The sequence below is a fragment of the Parasteatoda tepidariorum genome, chromosome 7 (genome assembly GCF_982258835.1).
Source record: "Parasteatoda tepidariorum strain Cologne lab strain chromosome 7, Ptep-v5.0, whole genome shotgun sequence".
NCBI classification, from domain to species: domain Eukaryota; kingdom Metazoa; phylum Arthropoda; class Arachnida; order Araneae; family Theridiidae; genus Parasteatoda; species Parasteatoda tepidariorum.
In genome coordinates, this window is record NC_141761.1 from 4,603,180 (window position 1) to 4,625,458 (window position 22,279).

Genomic DNA, 22,279 nt, shown 5'->3' on the forward strand with positions numbered 1-22,279 from the left:
TCTCACATTTTTCAATAATGATTTTGATAAAGTTTTTTCTTTCTTTATTTATATTTTCTTTATTGGATTATTATTTTTCTGCTTGTAAAGTTGTTTACTTGGTTTCTTTAATTCTGAAAAAGATAAAAGATGGTGGAACATTATTTATTAAATCAACTATTTTAGATTGTATGCGATTATTAATAATAATAATAAAGTTAATGTGGAGTGAAGTAAGGTTAATAAATGGAAGGTAAACAAAATCTCAGAGTTTCAGATTGATCGGAATTCAAAAAGTAATAAGCGATAAAAGAAACAGTATTTTTTGCATTAGAAATTTTCGTAATTACAATTTCTTTAAAAAAAATCGTAATTTAAATTGAATGAATTCCATGATTTTTTGAAGAAAAGAAAAAAGATCTAAATCAAAAGTAAAAATAGCAAAACATGTGTATATATTTTCATATGTGTATTCTCAGCATGTGTAGATATTTTTCGAAATTTCGACACCTATCCTTTAATTTGGTATTAGTATCAAAATTGTCATTTGAACTCAAAAATTATAAAAAATTATTAAAGTGTCCACCAAATTATTCCCCCTTAAAAACCAGTTATTAATAATAATTAGAAAGCAATGTAGAGGAATGCCTATAAGCAAAGTAGACAATACTATACATTAAATTTAGGCCATACAGAAATTTCTTTCCGTCCTCATATCGTATTTTACACCATCATCGATCTTAGCGACACCTGTGCTATCTATATATAGAGAGTAACAAGGACAGAATAAAATATTTTTTACGTATTTCTTATCATATGTATATGTTTTTCGAATATGTGTTTGGAAGGGGGCTACAATCCTGTTGCCGGTGCTTTTGGGCCTGTTTAACAGATTTTTGCGATACACATTGTTAGAATTATTATTCCAAAAGGTGTGTTTGGCATCTCCTGCGAGGATGACATTTGCTGAGAGTGAGAATAATTTAGAAAAATCTCTGGCCGGAAAAGGTATCATAGCCTTTTAAGTTCGGAACGCTTTATACTTTTGCGATATCCTCAATGGAAGACGGATTGCGATACCCTCCGCCTATTCAAATATCCTCAATGGAAGACGGATCACAGGTTAAAGTCCCCTTATCGTCAGGCTAACGGTGGGAAGTTTTCCTCTCCATGCAACTCAAATGCGGTTTAGTTCAATGTTGGCAGTTATGCACACCCTGTTCATGTTGTTGCTGTGAGGGCAAGAGGCGCTTCTTCCCACGGACGTCCTGAAAAAGAAGCCCCAGCTGGAGGGGGGGAAACAGATCCGAGTGTGGTTTATGTTCCTCCCTGATGCGCTCCCTCTTCTCCTTCCCTGGATGTCGGAAGTTTTGGGGAGGATGTAGTCTCTCTCTCTCTCTCTCATCATCCTCTTCGAAGAAGGGTGTCTTCTTGACCTGCCGGCTCCTCTTCATAATCATTGCATAATTATCATCTCTATCAGCCCAGGCTCTCTGTGAGTCGAGTCGAGCAGAGATCTTCTTTCGGATTGGCTATAACGTCCTCTTAATAAGGCCCTCTTCACCCTTTTTTATCTCAATTTTTATTTAATCTGAAACTTCTCTTTAAATTTTATGTAAATTGTACTATTGTTCTGCTAGACTAGTCCTGTTAGCCATGCCCAGCGCATCAATTATTCTGAAAGAGGGTCAGGAGACCCAGGTACCTCAACTATTCCAGACGATGACGCCTCAATGACTTTAGTGGGCCGGAATAGCCTGGTTGGCAGTGGGTTGGACCTATGTCCGAGGGGTAGTGAATTCGATCCCTTCCGGCCAAAGAATTTCTATGTTGTAATGGTGACTGGTGAACGTTAAATGAAGCGGGTCATGAAGTCCTTCATGTTCCCCTAGCAAATCAATAACTCTAGTGGTACTGAATTGGAGATGGGTCTTTCCCTGCTTCAGGTAAAAATAACGATCTGTGGATGAATACATGGATGGATGAATGGTTCCTCCCTATTAACAGGCTGTGACGCGTGTGTGTGACTGATGTATTCTTGATTATAGATGCCGCTACCGGAAAACAAGAAACGCACCTTCTGCCTTAAGTTCGCTTGACTTCCAGCAGGTTTGGATACTGGCAAGTGGCATTAGAGACAACAACAAGAAGACTTCTGTAGTTTCATTAAAATCGGAAATATCTTTTTTAAAATAAAATTATATTTATTATTCAATTCATAATTTTATTTTTAAAAAGCATATGGTTGCAAATTTCAATCTTGAAGATAAATGAAATCTATCAATTTAGGAGAGGAGGACATCACTCTCGGGGACCAAAATTCTCTCTGGATCCGCAGAGGGAACGGTTAAAGGCGCTTTTCAAAATAGTTCAAACCAATCTTCCTTGATGATGGAAATATGACTGCGTAACCTACATTTAAAGTATCCTGCTCTCAGTTTCGGTTTTAGGCATTGGTTTCTTAGGTTTACATTTGGCTGTTTTTCGTAGGGTCATATGAAATGATGCCTTTTTTGCGAATAATATACTATTTTCATAGCTGATGAGTTTTCAGCAGTTACTCGTCACTGTTAGGTCAAGTTTAGCCTATCTAAAGCAACCGCTGTCTTTGCTTATTTTCTGAAAATGCCGCAAAACGTTAATCCCAGTTGATACGAATTCCGCATCCGGCTTGCACCGATCACAGTGCTGACATGAAATATCCTCAGTGGTCGACGAATCATGGGTTAGAGTCCCCTTGCCGTCGGGCTAATCGTGGGAGGTTCACGAGGTCTTCCCATAGAGTTGAAATAGTAGGTAGAGGAACCAAGTTCGCTTTATTCCTTCCGAAAAGACACGCCACAGATAGCAAGCAAAGATTTACAATCACGTGACGGAAAGAGTGCAATACTTGGCGCAGTATCACAAATGTTGGCGCACTAAGTTTTTAAACAGCTTTATTTCGATATTACCGATGCGCAAATAATCGGAGCATTTGAAAGAGAGAAATTTTATTTTTTAAATGTTTTTATTGCAAAGACCTATTTTTTTAAAAAAAAAATTACCAATATATATTGTAATAACTATTATTACATTTAACTATTGTTATTTTTAAAAATAATAATAATAACTTCGATACAAAAATCAGGATTTTTTTAAATCTATCAGGGCTTAAAATGGGAATTTGAAAATGTTGCCTTTCTTTTTTAATGAAACATAAGTTCGTTTAAAAAATAAATTTAATCTTTACGTTTTAAAAGTTTTATCAGTGTTAGATAAAACAAATTGTAAAATTAAACAGATTGTCTGAAAAAAGTTCGATGCTTAGAAATAACGTTAATGTTGCAACACTTTTATCATTTTTATTTATGCTCACTAAGAGACTGCTCGAGAGGTAATATCAAATTTCGGGAAAAATAGCTTCGGGGGAAAATAAAACCCGTTTTTAGTAGAATAGATTATTTAGAAAACATATTTTTGATTAAATTTAATTACGTTTAGAATTTTAGTTATATATTGAATACATTAAATTATTTATACAATAAATATTATTTACATTATTAATTTAGAATTTTGACTTCTTTTTTTCCTGACACTTAAAATAGATATTTTCAAAAATAAACTGCTGTTGCATTTTAACTTAATACTCAACAATTTGTCTAAATATGAAATAAAATATTTATTCTAATATAAAAGTTTTGAGCTCCGAATAGAGAAAAATATAAAATTAAAAGCATTAAACTAATCAAATAAAATAATAAAAGAGTTTAATTAGAAATTTTACTTTGCATTTCGTGTACAATCTAATTCCATAAATTACTAGGAAGTTTGAATTGTACACACAAAGAGACTAGTAGAAAAGCTTTCGAAATTTAAACAAAAAATACTTAAATAAAGGAGAAAGCAATTAGAATTTTTACTTTGTACTAAATGTAGATTGAAACTAATGACGAACTTATAATTAAAATATCTTACTTTTATTTGTGATAGAAATTGCAATTTATGCAACTTTTTATGAGGTAAATTTAGCGAACTATTATAGGTCAATGTATATTTAATAATTTTTATACAGAAAACCAGTGACTTAAAAAGTAACAGTTAAAAATATTTTATTTTACAAATAAAAGAACCATAATCATTTTATGGACATTAAGAAAATTACAATGCCCATCCATAAAAAATTTAATTTTCTTAAAAATAGTAAGTGCATTTAAAACTATATCTTTTAGCCAGCTGCAAATTAAATATATACAATCTATACAAAGGTAAAAACAGTTGAAATTTTACAAGAAAGGTTCACGATTTTAAATCTTCGCACCACAGCCAGCTGTTAGCCTTGGCCGTCTGAGCAGTTTATTCCATACCAATGCATCACATGCGCTAATTTACTGCACTAATTTACTCCTATACAACTTAGCCACTTCTATGTTATGTTTTCTAAATTTGTTGCACTAAATCAAACTAATTCTACGCTTTAATATACTAGTAAAATAAAGTATTTCCAATATATCAACTATTTTTAAATACAAAGAAGATAAACAAGTACTTAATGTTTATATTAAATATACCTTAATTTATTTTCTAAATAGTACATAATTTGTATTCATTTTATGTATAGTAACAGAATTATATAATTTTATTAAAAATTAACACTAAAACTACTATACACTATTTTATATTTAAATACTAAAAATATTTCATAGAATTTAATTATTCATCAAACATATAAGAATATACAAATAATTTGGTTTTTAAGCATTCCTATGTAATTTAAAAAAACACAACTTCTTATGTACCATATTTTTTATTTAAATATATATATATTTAAAGGAAACATTTAAGAACAAGATAAATATTGGGTTTTAGTAATCAAGAGGTAAAGATATACAAAATCTTCAGAATATACAGAAATGATATCGACATTTAAAGAGAACTAAAACAAAACCGAAAGTTTACTCAACTGTTCCTTGGCGCTAAAGTATCTCGCCAAGGAAGCCAACAAAGCTTTGCAGCTATTTCAGCTAAAAATAGAGTATATATTGAAATATAATTAAACATTATAAGTTTAAAGTTTAAGAAACAATAAAAACTTATGTTAAATGCAAAAAAAAGTGAGCAAAAACGAGCGTAATTGATTATTAAAGCAAATAAAACATGATTATCAGAGCATGACTGAGTATCGGAAAAATTTTAAAATCACTTTTAAAATAGAAAAAGTGAAAAAAAATGTCGCCCTTTCTTGTAAAAAGTTATCGGACAGTCCCTGGAAAACTTCTCCGTGCAGCAAAATGCTCAGGACTTTCGTACCATTCTTATTTCTGAATTAAAAAGACAGACAGTTAATTGCATCAGACGATCGCAATGCTAAACGAATGGACGGGAATCGAAGCGGTCTCAGTGAACGGCAAGTTTGGGGTACAGTCACGTGACTTTATCTTGTCCACGGGTCGGGGGTTATTCTACTCTCTCTACCCAGTATTTCAACTCTATGGGTCTTCCTCTCCGTGTGACGCAAATTCGGGTGAGCTTCATCAAAAAGTTCTCCACGAAGACAAAATTTCTCCCAATACTCGATCCAGGAGTTCTCTTGTCTTCTGAATGGGTTTAAAATTACAATTCCACGGAGTTGAACATTAGTAGTCGTAAACCCTAAATTGGGTCGTCTGTTCAACGACGGTTGTATTAAATAAAATAGTTCCTTGTTCAGCCCCGATGGCTCAGGGGATCGAGCGTTCGCCTTCCAATGAGGTGAACCGGGTTCGAACTTCGAGATGGCTTGCACCGACCACAGTACTGACGCGAGAATATCCTCAGTGGTAGACAGATCATGGGTTAGAGGGCTAACCGTGAGAGGTTCTCGTGGTCTTCCTCGCCATCTAAAGCAAACGCGTGTTAATTCCATCAAAAAGCCCTTCAAGAAGGCAAAATTTAAGCCAATACTCGATCTAGCAGTTCCCTTGTCTTTGGGATTGTGTTTAAAATTACAAGGCTACGGATATGAACATTAGTAGGGTCGGCTTTCAACGACGGTTATAAAATAAAAAAATAAAATAGTTTCCTGTGCACCGCTGATGTAAAATATCCTCAGTTGTAGATGGATCATGGATTAGAGTCTCTTTGCCCACAGGCTAACCGTGGTAGGTTTTCGTGGCTTTCCTCTCCATATAACGCAAATGCTGGTTAGCTTCATCAAAAAGTCCTCCACGAAGGCAAATTTCTCCTGATACTTGATCCAGGAGTTCCCTTGTCTTCTGGATTGGGTTGGTTCAAAATAACAAGGCTACGGAGTTAAACATTAGTAGTCATAAACCCAAATTTGGTTCGGCTGTTCAACGACGGTTACAAAATAAAATAAAATTATAGCCAACAGTTAATTTTTAAAGAACTACAAATTGTAACTACAACCTGAAGCTTTATTTAAAAGTGCATCACACAGAAATTCGAATTTAGCTTAACTATGACGGAAAAAAAAATTATTAAATTTATTTGACACAGTTAAAGATGTTGGTGAGAATGACGTCGATCAGAGTATCGATTGCATTCTGAAATATCATTCGTAAAATTCATTATTTTCTTCAAAAGCACTTAGTATTCAATTTATTGGAGGTAATAATTTTATGAATCATAACAATCTATCTCGTATCTAACACAATTTTTTGCAACTCACGTTAAATATATTTATTATTTTAAAATAAAGTTGACAATATAATGTAAATAGCTTGAAAGTTAACTTTAACGCTTAATAGCATAATCATACACCGATTAAACTTAAAGAGAAAAATATTCTTTTTAAAAAACTCAAATCTCATTTTTAATTCTCGAACAAAACTTTTCTTACAAGCTCGAGTAGGGGTTTTGAGAACGCACCTCGTATACCCTCCTGTAAACCAGTTCCTGTTAACAAATAATAATAAATCAAATGGATTTTAATAACCACTTTATTTAGGTTGACTAAAAATGTGATAGTTTTAAATATTTATCACACTATAAATTGAAATTGTGGAGTGAATCACACTTAAAAAAAAGAAAGAAAAACAACGACGAGGTGATAGAAGCTTAATGCAAAAAAGAATTTATATATCACGGTGATCGAAATTATTTTAAATCAAATTTAAATCGTTATTTGCGGAGCAACTGAAATACATTTTACAAACCACATTCTCATCTGTGCGACTATTTTTATTTAAGCATCTAGTTTTGTTCCATTTCAAAACGGGGTCTTCATTTCTTTCAATACGATATGCCTCTTTTGCTAGCAGATGCTTAACTTACTCATCAAATTTTACTGTGTCTGTCAACTGTGTCTTTCAAAAACTGTGGCTTTTAAAATATCGTTTTCATTCTCAAGCAAAATTTTTCTTTTAATTTTTATTTCTATGACACAATTTTAAAACGATTTTATAACTCTAATAAAAAAACATGTAACTTTCTTTGACATGCAACATGTAACTTTCTTAAAAATAATGATATTTAAATCACAGTTTTTTTTAAAGTGCTTGCTTAAAAAAATAATAAAATTAATGAGAATAGTAATGATATTCCTCACTTTTAAAGTATAATTTCATTTATTTAATGCTCACATACACTCGAAAGTGCTTCGAATTCAGAGGAGAAGGTAAAAAAATTTTGAATTATCCAAAAATTCAAATTTAGAATGAATACTTGAAAAACACTGATTTCACTAAGTTATTTATAAAAAAAAATAAACGTACTTCAAAATTGCTTATTTTTAATGATTGCCTACGAGTTGTGTCAGATTAAATTGATTGCTAATCTGATAAATAAGCTACACTAAATCAGAAACGAATCGACGATTTTGTGGTCAACGGATTATTACTTTTCTCTGGGGCCATCTCTCTAAAAACAATATTATACACACACTGTGGAAATTTTTACTCTTTAAATTATAAATTAAGAGTTGATTTATACATACTTTAAGTATTAATTCTTAGTTTAAATTAATAGGGCTTTGAATCGGAACTTAATATGTTAATGAATTAGTGTTAACTATTAAGTCACGAAATCAGACAACAACAAAAAAAACGCACTTTCTTCTAATTAATGAAACTTCTTTTTTTTGTTAACGGATATAGATTTTTGACCACCAAAGTAGCCATAATTGTGAAAAATAGGGTTCCAATAATTTAGACTTACGTTTGGGTCCCTTAATATTAATTTTTCTTTTTACGTATTTCGCGGACTTATCAAGCAAGCCAAAGCATTTTTTCACACAATTATAAAATTTGATATTTTCCAAAAAAAAAAAAAAAAAAAAAAAAAATTCTTTTTCATTATTTTGTTTAATAATTGTCAATTTTTTTAAAATTTTATGATGTGTAAATTTTTACATCTTTTTAAAGCATGTAACTTTAAATGAGACAAAATTTGAACGAAATCGGTTAAACGGTTTCTGAGTTATCCAATTTAAAAAAACCGTATGATTAAAATTTGATTTCTTATGAACTACTCCGTAGATTTTATTCTAATTTTGCCATTTAAAATAATTTATTTTGTAATTTAAATTTTGCCATAAATAATAGAAAATAAAAAATAATTATTAAGAAGTATTTTCTTCTCAAATTATCTTAAATTTAACGAGCTTCATTGATAAGTGTAAGAATTGTTTTCAAATTACTTAATTAAAATAAAGCATTTTATATTCAGCTAATTTTCAATCTTTAAAATGAAAACGAGGTTCTCAAAGGGGTTTGTGGTTTGCTTTCGATGATAAACAAAGTCTGATAGTTTAAAAAAAAAATATCGAGTGGAAAAAAAAAGTTTACGTTTACGAGTTCGTATTAAAAGTTCTTAAAATGAATCACAATATTTTTGAATTTACCATACTCAATTCCTCGTTTAATTTATATCACACGTCTTTGGAGGCAAATTGTTATTATTATTATTCTTTTTTTTACTTTTTATCATGCTCTTTCCTTTACCGTTCTGCTCTTTTTAATACCTCACACCTCAAAGAAAGAAACGATTACTTTGTTTATATAATAAAAGTGCAAATAACAAAACTTATAATAGTTTCTTTTCATGAATACTGTAATTTTGTCCTTCTTTGAAAAGTATTAACTTAATATTTTATTTTATATTATAACCGTCGTTGAACAGCCGACCCAATTTTTGGGTTTACGACTACTAATGTTCAACTCCGTAGTCTTGTAATTTTGAACCCAATCCCGAAGACAAGGAAACCCCTGGATCAGTACCCCCAGAGATATGATTTGTTATGGGGACATGGAGGAGTTTGTGACTCGGCAGATTTAGTGTGCACCAGTCACCATTTACTAAATCAGTCACCATGAACCAGTCACCATTTACTACACGGGGAGTCTTCGGCCGGCAGGGATCGAGCCCACGACCTCTTGGACATGGGCCCAGTGCCCTACCAAACAGGCTATCCCGGTCTCTTCACTTAATATTTTGGAATATTAATTGCTAATTCCATATAGTAGACGGAGTAAAAAAAAGTTCTGATTTTTTTAGTCTTAATAAATAACCCAAAAAAGGACATTTTTTTCGTCTTTAAAGGGGCTTCTGGATTTGCACGAGTATAGGCCAACTGGATTTCTGGTTATTATAAGATACGATCAGAATAAATAATTACAAATAAAACGAATATAATTATCATTTACAATTATAATTAAATCAAATGATCAAAGGTTAGAATTCCTTTGCCATTAAGGCTCCGTTAGAGATTCTCATGGTTTTCCTCTCCATATAAAATTCTATCAAAAAATTTTTCTAGTTTATCTCAATTCTCGATCTAGAACTTTCTTTGTCTTCTAAGCTGGGTTCGAAATTTAAAAAACTAGGAATAGAACATTGATAGACGTAAGCCCAAACATAGATTGGCTTTTCAATACCAGACATAAACCAAAATCATATTCGTGACTTTAAGACACAATTATAATTATAATTACTTGCACTCGTTAAATTTTTAGTAGCGAAACAGGTACTAACACTGCTCCTGAATGCAAAGTGCAATTAATATATGAACTTTCTTAATAGGTTGCAATCATAGTTTAAATCCTTTGAACTCAGTGGTCGAATTAGAGCACTACAAGTTGTGAAACTACTGTAGTCACTACATTTATTCGTAGTTTGAAGTGTAGAGTGCTACTTTTTTTGTAAAAAAAAAGTAGTATAGTAGTTTGTTACCTATAGTGAGGAGAAAAATTTAAATACCTCCATAAAGTTCGGTTCTTCATTACTGAAGTAGTAAAGCAAAGGGGGTCCCAATTAGGCTAAGTCGGGCCCTGGAGACACCTGCACTACTCTCCCACGGTCACCATGGCACCCGTCGGTCGGTTTTGGTGTGCCCCCTGTTTGTGCCTAACGATAAAATATTTCAGTTTTCTCATAAAATGCTATGCAAATTTTTTTGCTTTTTTAATATTGATGATAAACACAACCATAATAGAATTCGCAGGAAAAGCACCTGCATCCCCACAGATATATTGATAGATTTATAAATTTAATTGAAGAAATAAAAAATTATCTTGCTGCCAAAAATCAAATATTTTTGGAACTTAGAGATCCTCTTCGGCTAGTAGATTTGTCTTTCGTAACAGACATAATGGAAAAACTAAATAATTTAGCTGCAGGGAAGGACAAACATATATCAAGAATGATTGTGATATCGTTCAGAGCTAAGCAGGTTTTGTGGATATCACATTTGAAAATGAAGTCTCTTGTGCATTTTTCAAACATGAAAAAAATGATAGACAATGAAATTGACTAATAAACATTTGTCATCAACCTCCAATTACTTCAAGATCAATTTGAAAAGCGCTTTCAACAATTTAATATCATAAGGAGCTTATAGTTACCTTTTTCTGTAAATCCTTTGGCCAGCCAAATAAACGTAACCGAAATAGCAACATAAGTAGGGACCGAAGGTGAGCGGTATCGGTCCTCGTAAAACTGTTCTACTCCTAAGTTCTTTATTTCATGCGCAGGTCGTCAGGTTAGCCATCCCCTCTGCAGAGGATTAAAATTGCGATGGCATGTCTTCGTATCATCCTCGAGGATGTTTCCCTGACTAGGGGCCCCCATCAGGGGGGAAGGTGACCCACCTAAAGCTTTGGGGGGAGGGGAATTTTTACACTAAATAAAACGAATAGTTTGGGGGGGGGGAATCAGAAGAGAGAATTTTTTTTTTAAGTGCATAAATAAAAGAAGCATTGTCATATTATGAGCAAGCAAAGTAGCGCTATTTCGAACAAGCTAACATGGAAGGGGGAAGTTAGCAAATTTTTTTTTGGGGGGGGGGGCAGAATGCTCCCAAGAGCTTGGGGGGGGATGATGGCCACTGTCCTAGACAGTTGCCAATAGCACATCGTGCAAATCTAGTACGATGTAAATAAAGTACCTACTAACCTACTATAGCTACTACGTCTCTACAAAGCGTTGAGAGCTTCAAGCTTGTTTTAAATCGCACAGATATATGCAGCAGTACGAAACTTAGCAAAACAAAAAATTTGATCTCTTTCTGATTCAAGATTCTAATTATTATTTAGTCTTTCTGAAATAAATATAGGACATTAACTTTCCAAATAAATATAATTCCGAATTAGGATGAGTGCTCCTAGTGAATTGATGAATCAGAGAGTATAACGTAAAGTGATAGCATCAATATGGGTATGTTTAATCTAACAGAGTTGTGCTTGCATTTTAATCTTCACGTAAACAATCCACAATAGTTTTCAGTATGCTTGCATGATTTTTATTTTTATTTAGTCAGTGGTAAACAAAATAAAGCAAAGAATTATTTTTTCCTCTTTTAAGAAATTGTTAATAAACTAGTTTAGATGCCACTTTTTCATACTCTGATTATAACTTCTCTGAAAATGACACTTACCTGGTTCTTATTACTAAGTTTTTCGATTAATAATGCTAAAATAATTTTGCTTAGTTTTTACCTGAAAGATGTCAATAGGTTGCATACTCAGAGACCCATAAACCGTTAGTTGTGTTGTTTCTTATTTCTTAATGAATGCCTATATGTGCTCCTGCTCAGAATTACCTGCGATTAATAAATTTATCTGATAAATTTAACTTTATAAATTTATCTCTAAGTCTCAAATTATGGCGCTATTAATTGCTACTCTTATAATTGATTATTATTATTATGAATTATTGTTATTATAATGTTTTTTGTTATGTATTTATTATTAATATTGTGAAATTTACTTTACCATTTAGGTGAAGAAAATGATTGCTCAGGTTAAAGTGACTTTAGCTCATCATGATCATTTAAAGAAAGAAGGTGGTATTGATATGGTTTGGTTTATTATTCATCAGTGTGCCCTCCCAGACGATCCACCTGTAAGTTAATTTCATTTATAATTTTCTTTCTTATACCATTTATACACATTTGAGTATTGATGATGTTATTAAAAAACTTATAAACTTTTGTTAACTGAACATTTAAGCACGGAAAGCTTAACTTAATAATTTATAACTTGCATATGAACACAGAAGGCTTGATTTTTATCTCTTTTCTTTTGTACAATTGAGATGGTTATTTGGTGAATTAAAAGTTGCTCAAGAAAGCAACTTTTATAATCTTTATCTTCAGTTCTGTACAAAATTTGTAAAAATCTATGGTAAGTTTTTGCTGACACTGAAAGTGCCATATTGACAATTTCGTTTGTGTTTTTTCTCACATTGGTTTTAGAAACTTTGTCTAATTCCCTAATAACTAAATTTGCTTTTCCTTAAATTGTACTGGTATGAAAAATTAGTTGAAAAAAAATTATTATTTAAAAAATATCAGTTATTTAAAAAAAATCTCTTGTGAATTAACTTCAAATAACTGCTATTGAAATTTATTCACAATAATATTCAAATTTTTGAATATATTTCTTAGATTTAAAAATTTTTCCATCTCTGATTGCGTTATTTTTCATTATTTTCACAATTAATGATTCATCAAGTTAATTTTGTACTTGATATATTTCAAATATTTCGTTTAAACCCACTGTTTCTTGAGTTTATTGAGGCAAGATATTTTGCTTTGTCTTTCAATATGTATAAAAATTTGATTGATATAAAATACAGTGTGTAAAACAAGAAAGAGAATGCCTGAATAATTTTTGATTTTATGATAGGCCATACATATATATAATCTTAATGATTCCTTTATTTGCATCTAAATTTTTTTGTTATAACTATGACTATGAACAACACAAACACTTGCATGCATTGATTGCAGTTGCAAATTTTTTTGGTACTGGAATCAATGCATGCTATTTTTTTATCTAGGGATCTAGGCACGAAAATTTATGTGGACCCCTCATTTGAAAATCATTTCCAGTATCCATTTTAAAATGAATAAAAAGTTTTTAACTCAGATTAATTTACAATGTCTAAAAATATTTTTTAAGTTTATCTAAGTATTGCAGTACAGTGACAGTCACTAATAAATACAATATATATTCTTCTTCTTTTTGAAATTATGTATGTAAGAGCGGATACATAATAATATCAAAACATGCTAAAATCATCCTCTTATCAAATTTTTAAGAGTCAAATTGTTGTTGAGTATACACTTAAAATAATTAAAATCTCTTCAATTTTATATTGCAAAAGCATATAAATAAAAAAGTCCATCCTGCCACCAACAAACAAAAAGAACTAAATGTAGATTGAACTAAAATAGAAAAAGAAAATATTGAAAGTTTTAAAAACTTTTATGAACTTTTCAACTTTTGATTTTTTGATATTAAATCTCACAAATTAAATATCCTAACATTTTAAAATCCTTTTGTAAATTATAAAAAATAGTAGCTCATGTTTAATTAAAATGTCAAGTATAGATTCAGTAAAAATGCATTACAAATGTACTAATCAATTGAATTTTTACTGTATTTGTTAAATTTAACTTTGAAATTTATTTTTTAAATGTAAACATTCCGGTTTATAAAAGCAGCAAGCTTTTAAAGTCAATTATTTTCAGTATAGACGTTATTTTAATAGGCAGTGGGCTCTGTACTTTTTACCAAATGCTTTTGCCAGCTCAGTTACCATGAAATAAATCACTATTATCTATTTCTGAGATTGTTAATTAATTAATTGTCTTATAACAGTCTCATATAATTAAAGTAAGATTTAAAATTATTTCAGTATGAAAATTAAGTTTTTTTCTCTCAGGAGTTCTCCTGCCATTGTTAGCATTAGGACAATACCCTATTTTCCCAAGTACATGGTGTGTAGTATTTTTAAAAAGTGATTAAAGGTGCTTATTTTTTATTTTCGCTTTTTAAAAACCCTTAAAGGTGATTTTTTCATTGGGTGTTTTTAAAAAGTGCTTAATTTTCCCAATGTTAAAAATATTTTTTTTTCTTTACCATGTCGATTTTCGCCCCATATTATGCAAAACTGTGTTTTTCTCATTGTTCTATTCAACCTTTTAAGATTGAATTAAACCGCAATCTGTTTCGGCGTACCGTCGGTCCGTAACCTATGATAGCACCAATCGAGTTACATATTTGATGAAATACTTGCGAGTCCGCATGTGCGTCTACTGTGCTGGGTGCGATGAGATTTTTACACTCTCATGTGCTACTCTGCTGCATTTTGCAAGATATTCTCAATTTCAGCCTTAATTTGCCACCCTCTGAAATCGAATCGAAAAATCTCTCGATCTCTTTATGGTGACTAATATAATCAAGAAAAGAGTTTTTTTTTGTCAGAAACTTGTTATTTTATCATGATCATCTTGGAAAATTATTTTGCATTTTGTTAGTGTATATGGTGTTTAAAAATATTTTTTGAGTGCTTAAAAAGTACTTTAAAGGTGCTTATTTTTTGTTGAGAGAATCAGCTACGAGGCCTGCAACAGTCTCATGCAATTAATGTAGAATTTAAAATTATTTCAGTATGAAAATTAAGTTTTTCTCTTATAGGAGTTCTCTTGCCCTTGTTAACTTAGACTACACCCTATTTGCCCATCTAGTTTATTCTAAATTTCTTGTGTGTTTATTTCTGTAGGGTAGAAGGCCTGGTGATCCTAGTTATGTGAGTAATGAAGCTCTCTGGGGAATGTATGAAAACGTCATGCATTTGTTGACTACAACAGTAGAAAACATGGAAAATGTGAGTCATTCTAATATTTTAGATTATTAGAATTTAATATTTTAATCAATGAAAATTTTATGCTACATGTTTAATATAAGAATATGATTGTTTCTGAAATTGCACACTTTTTCATTTTAATAAAAAGAAACACTTTATTTGGAACAGCATAATTCAGCAAGCTAAGGCCCACAATAGTTTGTACTGTCATAAAAGTAATCAAAGGAACTGTATTTTCTTTATAGTTTAAATATTTAAATTTTATATACATTTAATTTAATTAGAAATGCATTTAATTTATAATAATTAAATGAGCAGTTTTTCTGTGTGAATGTCTCTTATAACTCCTGAATCTACCTTTTGAAATTTAGACAGTAACTGCAAGGGTCTTTTTTAGCCCTCAATCCTATATAATTGAAAATTTATAGTAATTGAAATAAAAAAATAACTTATGTACTGAAAGGGGAAAAAATTAATGGGGAAATTGTACTGATTTACTTGTGAAAAAATTGTCATACTGTGATTGATGCCAATTATGCTTAATTAGTTTTTAATTCTAAAATAATTTTGAAAAAACAAGCTTGTAGTGTATCAACCACTACAGAAATACAAATCCAATTCACTAGTTTATAAGACATGTTAACTCGATTTTATGTTGGGGTACCCTTTCATAGATGAAGGTTGATATAATCAGTAAATATATCCCCATAAAGCTATCTACTAGAAAGCAAAATTAATGGAGAAATTGTCTTAATTCGTTTAGGAGAAGCATAAAAAATTACCATTTTATATTCAATGTCAATTATACTTAATTAAATTTGGTAAAAGGCACTACTTGTATTATGATACTTGGTGTAGTTTAAATAGGTAGCAAATATACTAATGTAGGTGCAATGCATTATATTAGTTACCTATTAAAACTGCATCAATACTGTGCAGTTTTTTAATGGATACCGTGGAAAGATTTTTTTACTTTCCTTCGAAAGTGCTAAGTTCTAAAAACATATATTTGGATGTGGTCAATTTAGACTCACGAGTTGGCATCAAGCAACTGCTTCGTGCCAAATGATGCTGCTTACAGTTAACCCTAATTTTGATAAGATGAACTACAAAAAAAATTTTTATTCTGAATCCAATAGCATAAAGCCATAGGAAAGGGCAACAAATAATAATAAATAAATATTGAAATTTTTTTAATTTTGTTTATTGTGTTGGTATATGTCATTTAGTTTTTTACATGGTTTAAGTGCTATTTAGTACTGATTTATTGATTATTTACTTTTTTTTCACCCCATGCAAAGAATGGGAATTTCTGCTAGTTTATAATGACTTGGATGTTTAATAGTTGCATTATATACTTTATTTAGGACTATCTGAACGCCTAGGGTAAAAATAGAGTCAATAATTAATAAATAGGTTTTAATTCAAAATTTCATAAAATTTCAATAATTTCAAAAAGCTGAATGGCATATATCCACACATTTAAAAAAAGTTAAGCTCTTATTATTATTTGTTGCCCTTTCTGATAACTTTGCATTATTAGATTAAGTGAATTATGTTTTCAGAAGTACAACTCATTAAAACAAAATAAAAGTAACTCAGTATCATTTGACTCCAAATGTGATGCTATTGATCTTTAACTACACATGTTACTCAACACTTACTACAATCAAGCAATCTCCCAATTCAATAAATATGTAACTTAATTTTTTATTTTAACTACCATTTATTTTTAATTATTTATTTCATAGAAACGCGTGTCAAAAGCATAACTACGAAAATAATAAACGCTTGGTTTCAAAAAGCTTTAAAAATATTAATTTAGAAACTTTCTCCCCAATATGTTAATTACATTTATTTTTTTTGTGCTTACTGGACGTAAAGAATCAAACATAAATACTTATTAAAGGATGTGTAATAAACTTCAAGTGAAACTCCCCATGTATGAAACAGTTCTGTAAGCTACAATCATCATTTAATAATTTGGGGGGGGGGGAAGAATTCTCTGCAATTTAGTTTGTAACAATGCCTAATGCAAATCCTATGAAAAAAATTTATTTTTCACATGCCTATTCCAAATCAGCCAATTAAATTTTTGAATGATTTTTCAGATTAGATAAAATCTTTCCTTGCACCTACTGTAAAAATGTAAGAATCCTAGTACAAGTTCTTCTGGGGATATGACGCATGGACTTTAATTTCTCTCACACAAATTTTTTTTTTTTACATAAACACTGTGCTTTTTATTATTATGAATGCACGGGTTCTGCTCATGCACTATAACAGATCAATTATGCTTAAAATTACAAAACTGATGAGAAAAATAAATTAAGCTGCATCCTGTGGGACACATAAATAACTCCTGTAGGACACATTCCGCAGGACACAAACTCCAGCATAGAAAAAATTGGCCCCAGAAGGTTTATATAGATAAAATTCCAACCAAACTTAAAATATACATATAAAAACATATAACATTATTTGGAATGCATACAAACATATAACATTATTATAACATTAGTTGAAAACAATTTTTTTTATCTTCATTTGGATTCTCTGGCCCACAATATTAGATTGTTTAATACAAGAAAATGTGACATCTGCCGTTAGTCCAATTTGTAAAAGTCTTACTGCTTTAGCTTCAAAGAAAAGAGAAGAATTGGGAACTGATTTCACTATAAACTTTAACACTCTGAGTATATATATATTTTTTTGCTATTTAGTTAAAAAAAAATTCTGCCTGAAAACAAATAATAATATTCTGTAAATTTTATTTTTCAAGTCCTGAATCCATTCCTTGTGAGTCTTATATAAAGTTATATATGTTTTCTGAAAATAAAATAAAATTATATAGTAATGATAATTTGCTTTTTTGCTTTTCTTTCAATTATAAGAGAAAATTGTGATTTAAAGGAAATGGAAATCAGGTTTATTAATTTTGTAAGGAATTCATTTATGAAAATAGTGATTAATCCTATCAATGATTAAGTCTAATTTCTTTTTCTATCAATAGTTATGAACCCATAAGTTGGGTTCAAAATTACAAGGCTACAGAGTTGAACATTGGTAGTCGTAAACCCTAAATTGGGTCAGCTGTTCAACAACAAACATAAAAAATAAAATTAAAAAAAAAAAAAAAGAAATACCTTTTATATTTACTGGGTTATAATTTATTCTGATTGTTAGAGATTGTCATTATCTTATACAGTTTTACTAGTAGCTATACATTATTTTTAAAATTTCTACTTTTCAAAAACATTGTGGTAAGAATGTTATTAAAAATTCATCATATTTGCATTGTTTTATTTTCATTTAATTTTTTAGTTTATGATTTTATATTTTTCATCATCCTAACTGCAATGTACATAAAAAAAAAATCATTTGAAAAACAAATGAATCAAAGGATGAATATGGAATATGCATGTAGTTTGTTCAAATATTGTTCTTGTAACTCTAATAATTTGTTCTAATTTTTCATTGGTTAAGAAATTTTGCGGGTAAGCGCTGCAGTATAACCTCTTCATAGAAATTATAGAAAGTTAATACAAAATAAAATATTAATGCTTGCTTGCTTTATATATTTTGAGTAATTAAATATACTATTACAAAAATAGTACACATTGTTTATGAAAATTTTAAAGTCTATTCTTTCAATGGTTTTTATTTATTTATTAATTCTTTGCTTCATTCCTTCTGTGTCTATTATTTATCCTTTTCGGTTTAATCCTCCATATTTATCTTAAACAAAAATTAAATTGTTTCTTGTATATCAATCATTTCAACAATAAATTGATTGCTAATTGCTTACATTGAATAGTATATACAATATAATTTCGATATCTCAAAAACCTTGTTATGTCGAGTTTATCTCAAAAGAGAAAATGAATTTTTTCAGAAAAATCACAATGTAAGTTTGTTGTAAATCAATTTCTTACTATTTAATGCATAATTATTTTTGTCTTACTTTTAAAAATAAAATTGTTATTATTGTATTTAGATTTATAGTCAACTATTGTTATTTACACAATTATTAGTAGTTATTCTTTTGTTTCATCACTCTACTTTTTAGAGTAATATTTTAGAATAGATTTTTCTACTTTTTACAGCATATTTAGTTCTGAACTTGCTATCTCAAAAACTCATTATCTCAAAACTTTTTTAGCGTCCATTCAATTTTGAGATATCAAGAGTATAATGTATAAGTTCAAAATCTAGAGAAAACATGGAAAAAATTACAGAACAATAAAAAAAGGGGAGGAAAGAAAAATAATTATAAAAATAAAAAACAAACCTTTTTATTATTATTTTTCTTCCCCCCCCCTTTTTCATTGTTCTGTAATTTTATCCATGTTTGCTCTACATTTTGAACTTACTTTATGAGTTCTATTTACTTGCAGCTTATGCACAGTAAATAAAACTTATTGTTTTTCTTAATTTTCTTCATGTTTTTCTTTTTGTATTTATATTTTATGCTATATATACTCAGTAAAACCTCGCTACAACAATACTTTTGAAACCAAATAAAAAAATTGTTGTAGAGGGATATATTGGTGTTATATCGAGGCCCTACATACTTTGAGGACACAATAAGATTTTTTTTTTTTAATTTTAATGTTATATATGTGTATTAATTACAAATTTATATATTAATTTGCAGATAGGTTAATTATGGTTAAATATTAAAAACAATTGAGATAAAATAAGATCGGAAACATAGTTGAAAACTGTTTTTATTGAAAATAATCCAATATTTTTGTTTGTTTATTCATTTTTCTGACTGTTAAGTCAACCAACAAAGTATGCATTTTGTTCAAAGCACAAAAATGATTTTCGTTTGCGAATGGGGCTCCACCCACCTTCTACAGAAAAAAAAATTCTCTTTCAGGTGTTAATGTGATGCTTGGGGTCATTTATGACTCATGATCAGGTTTTGACACGAAGGAAATGAACTTCTGTGACTTCTTCTGTGACTTCATCTTCTTCTGTGACTTCATCTGTGACTTCTTAAGAGATAAGGGAGGCAATTCTAAGAATGGAATTTTTTGGGGTGGTCAGCAATGAATCTTCTCTTGTCAGAAAAGATGAAAAAAAAACAGCAAAAGATGATAAAATAAGATTTTTTACAAGAATTGAAAACCAATAATAAATGGAGAAAATAAGGTTGAAATTTGGAAAAAAAATAGTTTTACAGAGGTTTATTGCTTCATAGAATATCGTAATATTGCGAGGAGCATGACATTAATTTATATACAAGTTCATCGGGACCACAAAATATTATCGTAATGAAGGGAGTTGTATTTGTGTTGGATATCGTAATAGTGAGAGTGCACTGTGTATATATATATATATATAGCATTTAAAAGTACAAAATAGTATAGTTTGCATTTAAATAGTAAATTTTTTGTTGTATTGCCTTTAAGATAAGAAATAGTCAATGTGTCATTTTAGGTGGTATAACATCTTCTCGGATTCTTCTGGCTAGACTTCTTGTTTTGATTGGATACCCATCTGAAGATCGAGAAAGAGGAATGCAGATACTCAAGTTCATGAAAGTAGTAGTTCCTGCAATTAATAAAAAATTAATGCCTTTGTAGGACTCAAAAATTCCTCTTCTGATTCAGTTATTAGAAGGTAAAAATTATCCCTTTTTATGACACATTATTTCTAGAACAAAATTTTAGAAATGTTTTGTTTTATTTAATGCATGTCCCCAGCTATAAATGTATTTGTTGTTTGTTTCATCTTTTTCTTATTTATACTTTAGGCTGAGTTTGAGTATCATTTGGTTTTGTGACCTTGAATATAGGGATGTAACGATCATTCACTATTCAATATTTAGCCATTTTGCCAAACATTCCGTTGGGCAAATGTTTGACCAATTATTCGACAATGTATTTTTTGGAAAAGTATTTTTCGAGAAATTTCTTTTTATTAAATTTGAATAGATTTAATAAAGAATATTCTAAAATCATATTTCTTACTATACCTTATTAGATATATTTTTTACACATATTTGTCAAGTTCTAAAACTTACACATGAATTTCAAAGTTATGTTCTAAAAGATAAATGGAAGAGCGAAATTTCAAGATTTGAAACTAGATTACTTTATACTAAACCACAAGTTACGTGTTGCGTTTTTTTTTAAATTATATTTAAGAAAGCCAATTTTGTCATTTTTTTCTACACTTTTTATTTTAACAATTAAAAAAGGTTTTTTTATTTCATTTTTGCTGTTTTTTCATTTTTATATTAAGACAGCATTTTAATAGTGTTTCTGATAGATTTTATTCTTTTATTTTATATTTTTTACTGTTCAATTAACTAGTAACAGAAAACTGTGATTTTCAACATTAAAATTTTGTTTCAAGAAATAAGAAATTTTTGTTTTGTTTTGTTTCTCTTTTGCTTTTTTATTGAATTTTCTTTTTATCAACGTTTCATTATGATGCAGCATTTTTTAAGTGTTTCAAATAAGCGTCGATCTTTAAATGTAATTTTTTCTAACAAAAACAGCCATGTGAAAAAGTTAAATTGAGATGTAATTTTTTCACGCGGCTGTTTCTTTGAAAAAAATTTTATTGAGATTTTTAGAGTTCAATTTTTTGTTTAAGAATTGAGAACAGTTTTTGTTCTAGTTTCTATCCAGCTTTTTACATTTTTTAAAAAACTTTTGTTTTCTAGACATTTTTATTATGGTGTGGCATTTAAGCAGGCTTCTATTAGAATTTATACTTTTTTTCACTTTTTCTTGATAATACGGTAATTGGGAAATTGAGACGTGTAGATTTAAAATAATTTCTTAACGAATTTTTTCAACTTTAAAATTTTAGTTTTTTTAATTTCGTTTTTAGTTTTTAGTTTTTTAATTTTAGTTCGATTTTTTAAAGTTGTTAGTCTGTTTTTTTTTTTTATAGTTCGTCCGTTTTTTATTTATCTTAAATATTTCTCATGGATAACTACTATAGTTTTCTTCCCTTTGCTCCATACCAATAATATAACTTAGTTTTCATTGTATTTCAATAACGATTAAACTTATGTATGTATCAAAAATAACATGTATTAATGGGTTTTTTTATATTTAAAAAATTTTTGGTATTCCATCGCAGAATATTCAACATTCCCCGATTTTCAGTTGAATTATTGGAATACGACTATTCAGCCAAATCACTTTCAAAAGAATCACTTTTACTTTTCAAAAGAAAAGTCTTTCTGCAAAAACTCTGTACCGTTCTG

The 22,279-nt window shown here is 29.6% G+C and overlaps 2 long non-coding RNA genes across 5 annotated transcripts in view; both read left to right on the top strand.

Moving 5' to 3' along the window:
• The first annotated feature begins 11,596 nt into the window (after positions 1-11,596).
• LOC147806753 (uncharacterized) lies at positions 11,597-15,013 on the top strand. Its single transcript, XR_015435127.1, has 3 exons — positions 11,597-11,607; positions 12,172-12,294; positions 14,877-15,013. It is a non-coding gene; the product is annotated as an uncharacterized LOC147806753 (long non-coding RNA).
• A 2,191-nt stretch (positions 15,014-17,204) lies between these two features.
• Positions 17,205-22,279, top strand: part of LOC107450342 (uncharacterized) — a 59,047-nt gene continuing 53,972 nt past the window's right edge. The window contains exons 1-2 of one of the 4 annotated variants that reach the window (XR_015435125.1): positions 17,205-17,741; positions 20,494-20,676. This is a non-coding gene — a long non-coding RNA (uncharacterized LOC107450342). The remainder of the gene's footprint in view (positions 17,742-20,493; positions 20,677-22,279) is intronic. The other 3 variants (XR_015435123.1, XR_015435122.1, XR_015435124.1) reach the window with 3 other exon arrangements.